The sequence below is a fragment of the Nuphar pumila genome, chromosome 12, assembly GCF_984573655.1.
Source record: "Nuphar pumila chromosome 12, dmNupPumi1.hap1.1, whole genome shotgun sequence".
In the NCBI taxonomy this organism is placed as follows: domain Eukaryota; kingdom Viridiplantae; phylum Streptophyta; class Magnoliopsida; order Nymphaeales; family Nymphaeaceae; genus Nuphar; species Nuphar pumila.
The window spans coordinates 86,386,641-86,396,859 of NC_143260.1; positions in this window are offsets into that span (position 1 = coordinate 86,386,641).

A 10,219-nucleotide genomic window follows, 5' to 3' on the forward strand; every position below is an offset into this window, starting at 1 on the left:
TCAAATGTTACAGATGTGATATACATGGTTTGTTTAATAGAAAATTTGTTTTGAATCATAAGAATTATGACAAGTAATTAGGTTTTTAAAAGGGTTCAAAAATGAATGGTATACAACCAGCAAAAATTTTATAACTCAAAAGATCACAGTTTTACATCAGAAAAGCAAGATCTAATGCTTGATCCTTAGCAAACAAACCATGTTGAACACATCTATGTGGTTAGATTGAGTCGTTACAACTTGCACCTATGATTTTTAGCTCATTAGTTCCTTACCTTCATTAGTAGCAAATATATATATATATATATATAGAGAGAGAGAGAGAGAAGAACATTCACCATTTAACATTATCAAAATACATCCAATAGAATATTGGATGGGAGAGAAACATAAGAGCAAAACAGCCACAATCTAGATGGTGATTGTGCATAGTTCAGAGTACAAGCATATCAACCCCTCCCCCTACTATGTAATTTAAGAGTCAGATACACATTAGACATGACCCGTCGGCGAAGCCTTCCGAAATCGAATTTGATGCCTCTAAAGAAGATGTCGTTTATTTCAGTCCAGATCACCCACCATGCTGAAAGCAACCAAACCCGCCACAATAATCTCCATTTTTTTTATGTGTACAATCATGGGACCAAGCAAGAGGTCTCGAATAACAGAACACGAACGAGTTTGAACAGGCGCTGCACCCCAAGTTTGAAAAAATAAGTCTAGAACGATCAGGCAGAGCTAAAATAGTTGAGTCGTGTCCTCTATTGCCTTCTCACAAAGAACGCACATGCTGAGAAATTGAATCTGCCGTTTTTTGACATTAATTTGGGTTTAAACGCGATCCAGAGCCACAAGCCACGCCAAAGCTTTTGCCCTTGGGGCAGGCCCCTTACCCCACATACAATCACTGGGAAACCAGTCCATCCCGAATGGCAACAAGGAATGATAAACTTGCTTAATAGAGAACCTATCTCCGCTCGTCATGGCCCAGTGAAGCCATGGCCGACCATGGACATGCCTAAGATCTCTGTCACTGATGGACCGAAGTGTCTTCCGCCACTCCAGCCAGAGGGATGAATGACACACTGAACTGGGCGTCGAAAGAAGGGAGTCAGGTAGACTACCATATTTTTGCCTAACAAACGTAGCCCAAGGAAATTGAGATGTGGAAGCTTCCCAAGCCCACTTCAAGACTAAAACGATGCTCCTCTTTCTCAGAGCTGGAATCTCCAAGCCGCCTCGCTGCCTCGGGAGAATGATCTGTTGCCAAGAAACAAGCAGATACTTTTTGTGCGACATATTCCCAGACCAAAGGAAGTGCGAAAGCAAACGGTTAATCGTCAGTTCTACTGTCGTCGGTATAATGGACATGCTCATTCGAAACTCTGGTAATCAGGCCAAAACATGGCGAATGAACGTCAATCATCCCGCAAAAGATAAATATCAGGCCTTCCAAGCCTGCAATTTCCCTTGCATCCGCTCTATAGTAGACATCCAAGAAGAAGTTCCCTCTGGCTGCAAAGAGTGCAACAGTAGACCCAAGAAATTGATAAGAAGGTCAGATATTGGGTAGTTGAAGATCCTTGCAGCAGCCGATTGGAGACGAGGGTCAACATTGAGAATTACCAAAGCGCACTTACTCTTGTTCAGGCGAAAGCTTGAAATTGCAGCGAAGACTTTAATAATGAAGCACAACCTGGAAATTTGATTAACATTCACATGTCTAAATATTAAAGTATCGCTTGCATATTGAATTGTGTAACTAACAAAACTAGGAATGCCCAAGGATTCCAAGAAGCATGTTTGTTCTGCCCTTTTCATGAGAATAGGTAAATCATCTGCCGCGATATTAAAAAGGATAGGTGCTAGGGGACAACCCTGTCATACACCTCTAGCCAACTTGAATTCTTCCCCTCATTTCGTTGATGCAAACTGATGATACGGATTTTGTGACCAACTCCTTAACCCATGTTATAAATCGGTTGTTAAACCCCATGTTTGTTAGATATTCAATCAGAAAATCCTATGCCAAACTATCATAAGCCTTGTGAAAATACAATTTTAGCATAAAGTGCGGTGATCCAGTCGACTGTAAAAAGTAAAGAAGCTTAGTTGCACAAATAAAAGACCCTTGCAAACTTTGACCTGGAATAAAAGCACCCTGGTTCAAAGAGACAAGTTGATCAATGACAGTGCACAACTGATTAGCCAACACCTTAGATATAATGCGATACAGAGTATCCATCATCGAAATCGGCCTGAAGTTGGATATGTCTGATGCCCTTTGCCTCTTAGGAATCAAAGAGATGATTGTCATATGATATGGTTTAGGCAACCTCGCATTATGATAGAATTCATCGAACAAGTGGAGCAGGTCAGTTTTAACACTTGGCCAAAATGCTTTGAAGAAGTCGACGTGAAAACCATCAAGGCCTGGGGCCTTCCATCCTGATAGTCCGCTAATAGCATTCAAAATCTCAACTTCGGTGAATCGAGCCTGCACAGAAACATATTGGTTTGGCGCCAACCGCTTATAGCCCATATCGCTGATGACCCCCCCGACGCCTAAGTCGACCGAATACAACCTCGAGAAATAAGAAGTAATAGCTGACAGACAATTATACAGACCAAACTGGCATCCATCGATCTCGATCGAGAATAATTGGTTCTTATTGTATTTATTTGATGCGTTCATATGAAAAAAGTGTGTATTATCATCGCCATTAGCCAACCATGCAACTCTAGTCCTCAACTTCCATCTAAGCTCATCTCGTGCTCTTTATTCTGCAACGAGGGCAGAGAGGACGGCGATACGCTCCTGCAACTGAAGCACTTGACCCTCCGGTACACCAATAAGATCAACCTGACGTTAGGCCAAATAAGAGAGCTCAGCTTCCCACTGGTCGATGAACCTAAACTTGTTCAGGTTATTAAAGCTTAATCATTCCTTAATATGTTGCTGAAGACGAAGAAGCTTTGCATGGATGCGGATGGCCACCCAAGATCCCGTAGCAGGTTGAGCCCATGATTGTCCGACCAACTGTTGAAAGTCTGGCACTCTAAGCCATCAATCCTCAAAGAAGAACCTACGACACACCTTGAAGCATGCGCCCCAAAAAATAGTCATTTGTCCATGATCGGACAGGATCTGCGGCAACAAACAAGCAGTGACATCCGGAACTGCGTGAAATAGTTTTGGGGAGAGAAAAATGCGATCAAGAATTCGCAAGCAAGGGCGAGACCTCATATTTGATCACGAGAATTGCTCTTTCACATGAGGTACTGAGTAAAGTTGGTTCCGCCGAACAAACTCCAGAAACCCCCTAATGGAGGGGTTGAGAAGAACCGGTAAACTATAATTTTGCGTAGACAACAGGCAATTGAAATCTCCTCCTAAACACTGAAGAGCTTCAAATGTATCCAAAACTCGGTCCAAATCGGCCCAGAACATTGATCGTGAAGTAGACACGATAGGGTCATACACAAAGGTGAAGACAACATCTTGTAGCGACAGCAGCAAGTTTGCAGAAAGAGAGATTGAATAAAGACCAATATCCACTATCGCCACCTTAAGAGAAGCTTTCCAAAGAACCAAAATTCCCCCAGCAAACCCAACGGATGACTTAAGAGCATATGTCACACCTCTCCATAAGTAAGATACCACTGATAACGGAATATCCTCCATTTTGGTTTCACAAATTGCAATGACATACGGACTTTCATACCTAATCCAATTGGCTAAAAACAATCGCTTATGGGAGCAATTCATGCCCCTAATATTCCAAATACACATCTTCAAGATAAATACTCAGACAACACCCTAGTACGCCTTTGTCTGGCTGAGCGATGAACTGAGCTGGAGCCATCTGCTTAAAGTTGGGCTTGCGAACGGGCCAATGATTTAGCTCTACGAATACTATTTGTGACCCTGGCCGCCGAACATGCTCAAGGAACAATCTGTTGTTGGATCAAAGAAAGTTGCCCGAGTGAAATCTACACTCCTAGTGCCTGCGCAGTCTCAACGAATGACATACCCCATATGTCAAACAAGTCATCGATCCCCTGCGACCCACCCCCCGAACCTAACGAATTTGGGCAAGTTTGTGGATGCACTGGTTGCAAGCAGGAGGCCCCCAAGGTCCCCTAAACAGATGCTCCGATAACCTCCATGGGACATCCCCTGTCTTGATCGGGCAGGCAGTCCGCCGAACATAGAAAGTGGGTTTGTTGCGACATGCAAGATGACAACGAGACCATGCAGGTAAAACCCAAAACACACGTCGGGGCGGACTCCATGCACACCACGATGCCTTTGCACGGTAGGAATATCGTAAGAATATGAATTATAGAATCGGCAAAACAAAAGATCCCATGGTGATCAAAAAATGAACGGGCTCAGGATCCATCATGGGCGATAGATGCAGCACAACTCCCAGAAGCAAGATCGTGGCGGTAGTCCAATAGTCCAAGAGGCAAACCGGATGAACATATAGAGCCCGAAGAATTCTCAACGCAAGTGGACCCACACTCCATCACGAGAACAATCATACTCATTAACTCATCAGGGCGAATAAGACAGTTTGCCGACTTGAAAGGACGCTTCCTGATGGACGCTCTGGGATACGAGCGGTAGAACTCTGATGAATGACCGGCATCACAGGATGAACAAACAACACTGGATGCCTTCAACGGTAACCAGAGCGATCCTATCTTAACCGCCGAAAATTGAGAGGTACCTGCCTCCATGGTACACACTTGCGCCACATCACAGAAAGATACAACAGGTCGACGAGGAGCATGGACCCGGTGCCTGACCTGTGATGAAGGTTCTGACATATGAGACTCGCCGGAGAGGCAAATAATACGCCGAATTCTCGAACGCTTCGAGCCACACCTGTGACAGAAAACTCTTGAATGAAAGTTGCGATTGAAACAGACAGTACACCACCACTCTCCCGGCTTCGCCTGGCACGTATCCGCCCGTCGCCTAATGTTGCAGAAAGAAGGTTGCCACGCCGGCCTAACTAGATTCCACCCCTCTAATACATTCTTGTTAGAGCACGATCGGAAGAAAGGTGCATTAAGCGACCCTTAAATCTCGTTTTCTTCCAGAGGTTTCCTGTGAAGAGACTTGACAAACCACCGGACGTCCCCTATATCAAGCGCTCATCAACGCAAGCCGCGGACCAAGAACCCAAATAATGATGCGAAGAATCCCTAAGATAGCCTAAACGGGACCCTAATTGAAACCCTCCACTTCTGGAGCGACATTGTGAAGGCCCAAGCATTAATACCCTCCGCCAACTCCAAGAGAGCTTGTTTGTTGTGAGAAATTGACCGACTACACGAGAGACTCCAAAATCGATCGGACCCCCGCGACTTGCCTCTCATCATCAGCAGAGAGAGAAAGAGTTACCATGCGTCTTCGACAAGGATGCCTTCGAGATGAAGGCGCAGAAGGATCTGAAGGTGGGAGACGAGACACTGTTCCTCTTGAACAGGAACAAGGAGTCCACATGAGCTCTTGGGGTACCGAGGGTCGCAACGACGAGCCAGTGGGGTTGGTGGTGCGATCGAGGTTGAACGCTCTCCTGGCAGAGGATGGCGTGGTGGAAGGTCGTGAGGTGCTCGATTTCAGAGGGAGAACTAGGCGTGACTGATAGGGTTTTGCAGAGAGAGAGAGAGAGAGAGAGAGAGAGAGAGAGAGAGAGAGAGAGAGAGAGAGAGAGAGATGCACCGGTTGAGGATGTCATCAGAATGGTGGTGGTAACGGGCGGTGGTCTGCCGGAAAGCACCGGTGGTTGGAGGAGGAACCGGGTGAAGGGGGAGGAAGTGATGTTGGGTGAGGGTTTTACTGAGAAGAGAGAGCTGGGTGTCGAGTGACTGCTGCTAGGGTTTTGCAGAGAGGGAGAGTGTGATAGAGAGAGATGTACCGGTGATGGTCGGATGGATTGCCCGGCGAACCAATCGAAAGAGGGGGAGTGGGGTGGCACCGGAAATAGAGAGAAATCAAAAGAGAGAGAGAGAGAGAGAGAGAGAGAGAGAGAGAGAGAGACCTTCCAATCAAAAGATGGTACAAACTGTCTAATCTAATTCATGTTTTTTACTAAGTAATCTATATATAGAGAATGCCTTTATTTGTTCGAATTAAACAAACATCCAAAACTTTGTCTTTTGAAGTTGTTTAAGACTGTTTATATAGGATATAATATTGTTCATGAGCTACTCATAGCTCCATGTGTGTGTTGAATCTAGTTGAAAAATCATGGGCGCAAGTTGCATCAGCTCAATCTGACCTCGTAGACATGTTCAACGTTGTTTGTTTGACAAGGATCAACACCCTGGATCATATTTTTTAATATAAGAATATGTCTTAACTAGTATAAAAATTTGATTCGCGTTGAGTCATGAATTTTTGGTACAATGTGGGACTTTTATTTTTTAGGCCCACAAAAAAAGACCAGCTTGCTAGTTGCCAACACGTGATCCAAAACTTGATTTATACTAAAATAAATAATTTGAATCGCATCTATAAGTTTGCATATGCAGCAACAATAATAATAATAAGTAAAATAACTTAGTTTTTTCTACTTAGATTGTATGTGCAAGTGATTCGATGCTGATTTCCTCATTATTATAAAATAAAAAAAGAGCCACAGATATGATTTAAATGGTTAAAAACATATTTTAGATTCGTCATGTTCACTGATTGTGTTCCATAACAGGTTTTTCAATAGTTTCAAACATCAACGGCTTACAATGCACCAAAATTAGTGATAGAAAAGAATCTTACTTTTCTGTCAAAACCACCCAATCTGAAGTTGGTTTTTTAATAAACAAATCATGTTGAATGCATCTGTACGGTCAGATTGATCATGTAGCTGCTGGAAGGTATAAAGGTAAATTTAAGCAGGGTCAGCATTTTCCCTCATGCACACTTAAAAAGATGAATATTAGTGAATATATTATATAAAATATTAAAAATTAAAGACTTCCAAGAATTTTGATATTTAAAATTCATGTCTTAACTTTCGTAAAGTTAATGTGTTTATCATAAGCATGTCCATGTTACGTATAGCTAGCCTGGAAACCAAATCAAGGTCAGTTTTTTTGGGCCTGGACCCCATAAGAACTCGGGATAAAGGTCCAGAAGTACTGGAGTGGATCGAGTTGAGGCCGGTCCATAAGGTCCAGTCCTGATTTTTTCCAGCTCGACCATGCCTTGCTTATCTGATCATATCGAGTGAGTTGTGGACCATTGCCTCGCTGGGTGGTGGGTCCATTAAGTGGTCCGGTTTTCGGCTAAGGTTCCTCGACATAAAAAGAAAGAAAGAAAAGTGAGTTGTGGACCAAGCATTGGGCTGATAAGACCCAGGCCTTGGTTCAACCCATTTGTCAGCCTGATTCAGCTGTCTCGGCATCTGACCCATTAGGGTGCACCTTAACCAGCACAGATCATTGTCACAACTATAGGCGATATTTTAAAAATATCCCGTTTTTATCATATTTTTGTCAAAACCGATGTACTTAATTACTGAAAAAAGAACATGATATGAAATTGGCACATTTTTATTGTGATATTATTAACGTCATAAAAAGTTTTTTGGTAATTTTTATATTATTTAATTTCTTAATTCTGTATAATTTGTATTCTCATATATGCTTTATTTTCTGAAGATTTCTACAGAAAACCCCGAGAATTCCGAAAAAATTTTAGATTTAACTCCTTGCGATCTTCCTGAGAATGAGATCTGTGACTGTTTGAGATAGCATGTAGCCCTGTTCAGTTTCGGTTATTTTGGCTTTCGATAATGAAACCAGAACCGGAACCCGAACCATATTTTTAAAAAAGCATTGAAAACATATATTTACTTTTGGTGACTAAGGAAAACCCTCACCGGAACCGGGTCACTTAATGTGCCTGCCTTCCTGCGATGTAAAACTCAAGGCCGAGGACAAGACCACTCAGCCTCCTTGCATGCCCCCCAACGGTGGCAGCCCCCATGCGTCGATCTAGGCCTTCAGCTTGACAAAAGACCTCACTGACCACATGGGTGACCACTGAGGTAGTGGTCATTTAAAACATATTTATTTAAATAAAAGTACATGTAAAAGTGTCCAAGTTAGATCCAATGTCCAACAAAAATGCCAACCAGGTCCACCCAAATAATATTTGAATCTAACACTTTTATGTGCGCCGGATCCTTCATTTGGACCGGGGATGGAGGTTAAAATCAAAACCCGTGCGGAGATGGACTTACGCTTTTCCTCACACCACCCCGTCCCCATTTCCAATCCCCGCCTTGTCTCACCCTGCCCCGCTCCATCCTTGATCGTTCTTTAAGGATGGCAGTAAACCGATGGAAAACGAGAACAATGCCGAAAACCTCGCCTCATTTGAACCGGGGATGGAAGACATGAAACGATGATGGAGGCGGGGGGATGAAGGTTAAAATCAAAACCCGTGCAGAGATGGAGGGCAGGATTTTGATAAGTGTGGAGGTGGAGACCTTGTCCCAAGCCCTGGGCCCGGGTCCACTGCCATCCCTAGTTTCCATCAAATGCCCAATACAGACCCAACCCTTGGACAGCCCTAGCCCACCACTACTGATATTGGATCTAGACATGTGGGCTCGACTCGAAGATGAGAAATTCGAGAGATTTGAAAGTACACATGGGAAAGGGTAAAACATGATGTTGCCGCTGTCTTTGCTCGAAGTGGGGTCGATGACACGATGGGCCCCACAGTGCCACGTGACCGATCCTTAATTTGGAAGTTATTACAAGTTTTACCAAACATCTCTTATGAATTCGGGTCAAACGATGAAGGTTCAAGAAGAAAGCCAAATTACCAATACGCCCCTTATTTTCATATTCAGACATTAAGTAAAACCTTTTATTCGCCTAAAAAAAACTTTTTCCCCTAATTAAAAAAACACCTCTTACAGCCCTAGAGCCTCATACCAACGGGTCGGATATTAACGGACATCTGACCCGAATTCAACTCTGAATAGTGGGATTCAATAATTGAAATTAAAATGGATTAATAATTGAATTCGGGATTAGGATTTCAATGAATAATTGAATCTGATAACATTTGGTTTAGCATTTCTTAACCAAATTCGATGGGTATCTATCTGATCTAAATGGATAATTGAATCTGATAACATGTATTTAATCAGATCGGGTATTGGCTTTTCTCCATCTGAATTGAAATCTGTGTAGCTAATAACTGAATAATCGGATCTGGTATTGGCCACATCTAACCCGAATCAAGCTTTAACATGATTGGATTTGTCTTGGATCAGTGCATAGATTTAACAACAAATTTTATATGATTATGAATATAAAAAGATCATATTAAATAAGCCTGAATTGATGAAAATACATATAGGGTTTTATTCTAAATTTGATAATTAAAAATAAAATGGCGGATTCAGATCAAAGATTTAGTCATGCCCGATCCATTTATTACTTAGACTCATGCAAGTACGGCTGGGCCTATGGTTAGACATAGGAAAGGAGGTAACTTGATGAATGAATATGAAGTCATCAAAAAATGAAACAAATGAATATGAAAGTTCCCAAGTCAATGCAATTAAGGTTGAGGCACATGGCTGACAGATTTGGTGAGGTGTTTGGTTTACCAAACACGATAAATAAGAAAACAAATTAAATATAAGAAACGATTTCTTGACCCAGCTGTGTAGCTTTGAACTGTGGTTGAAAATTGAAATAGCTCTGCCATCTTTATGAGACGTTCCTGTTTGGAATCTCGGCGCTCGGATGGGCGTTTATGCATTTGGTGGTCCCGAGGTAAAATCTTGATCAAACTACCTTGGTGGTCCCTGTTTGGAATCTTGGCATTGGGATGAGCGTTTGTGCATTTCGAATGAGAAGTGAAGCCCTTTCTCCTTTGTAATTACAGTTTGGTGTGACAATATCAGTGCCACCTACATGAAAGCACATCGAGATAGATGTTCACTTTTTTCAAGATCAAATTATCAAATGAAAACTTTGTGTTCCTTAGGTCTCGACAACATATCAACTCGCTAACATTCTTACCAAGCTGTTGGCATTAGCTCGCTTCGCTAATCTGCATTTCAAGTTGCATCCAATCCAACTCAAGACGGATTTGGTCCACACATTGGGAGAATCCTCTCTCACAAGAAAACCAATTCACACGATAAAGGAGACTCCAATATTAAGGAATCTATTC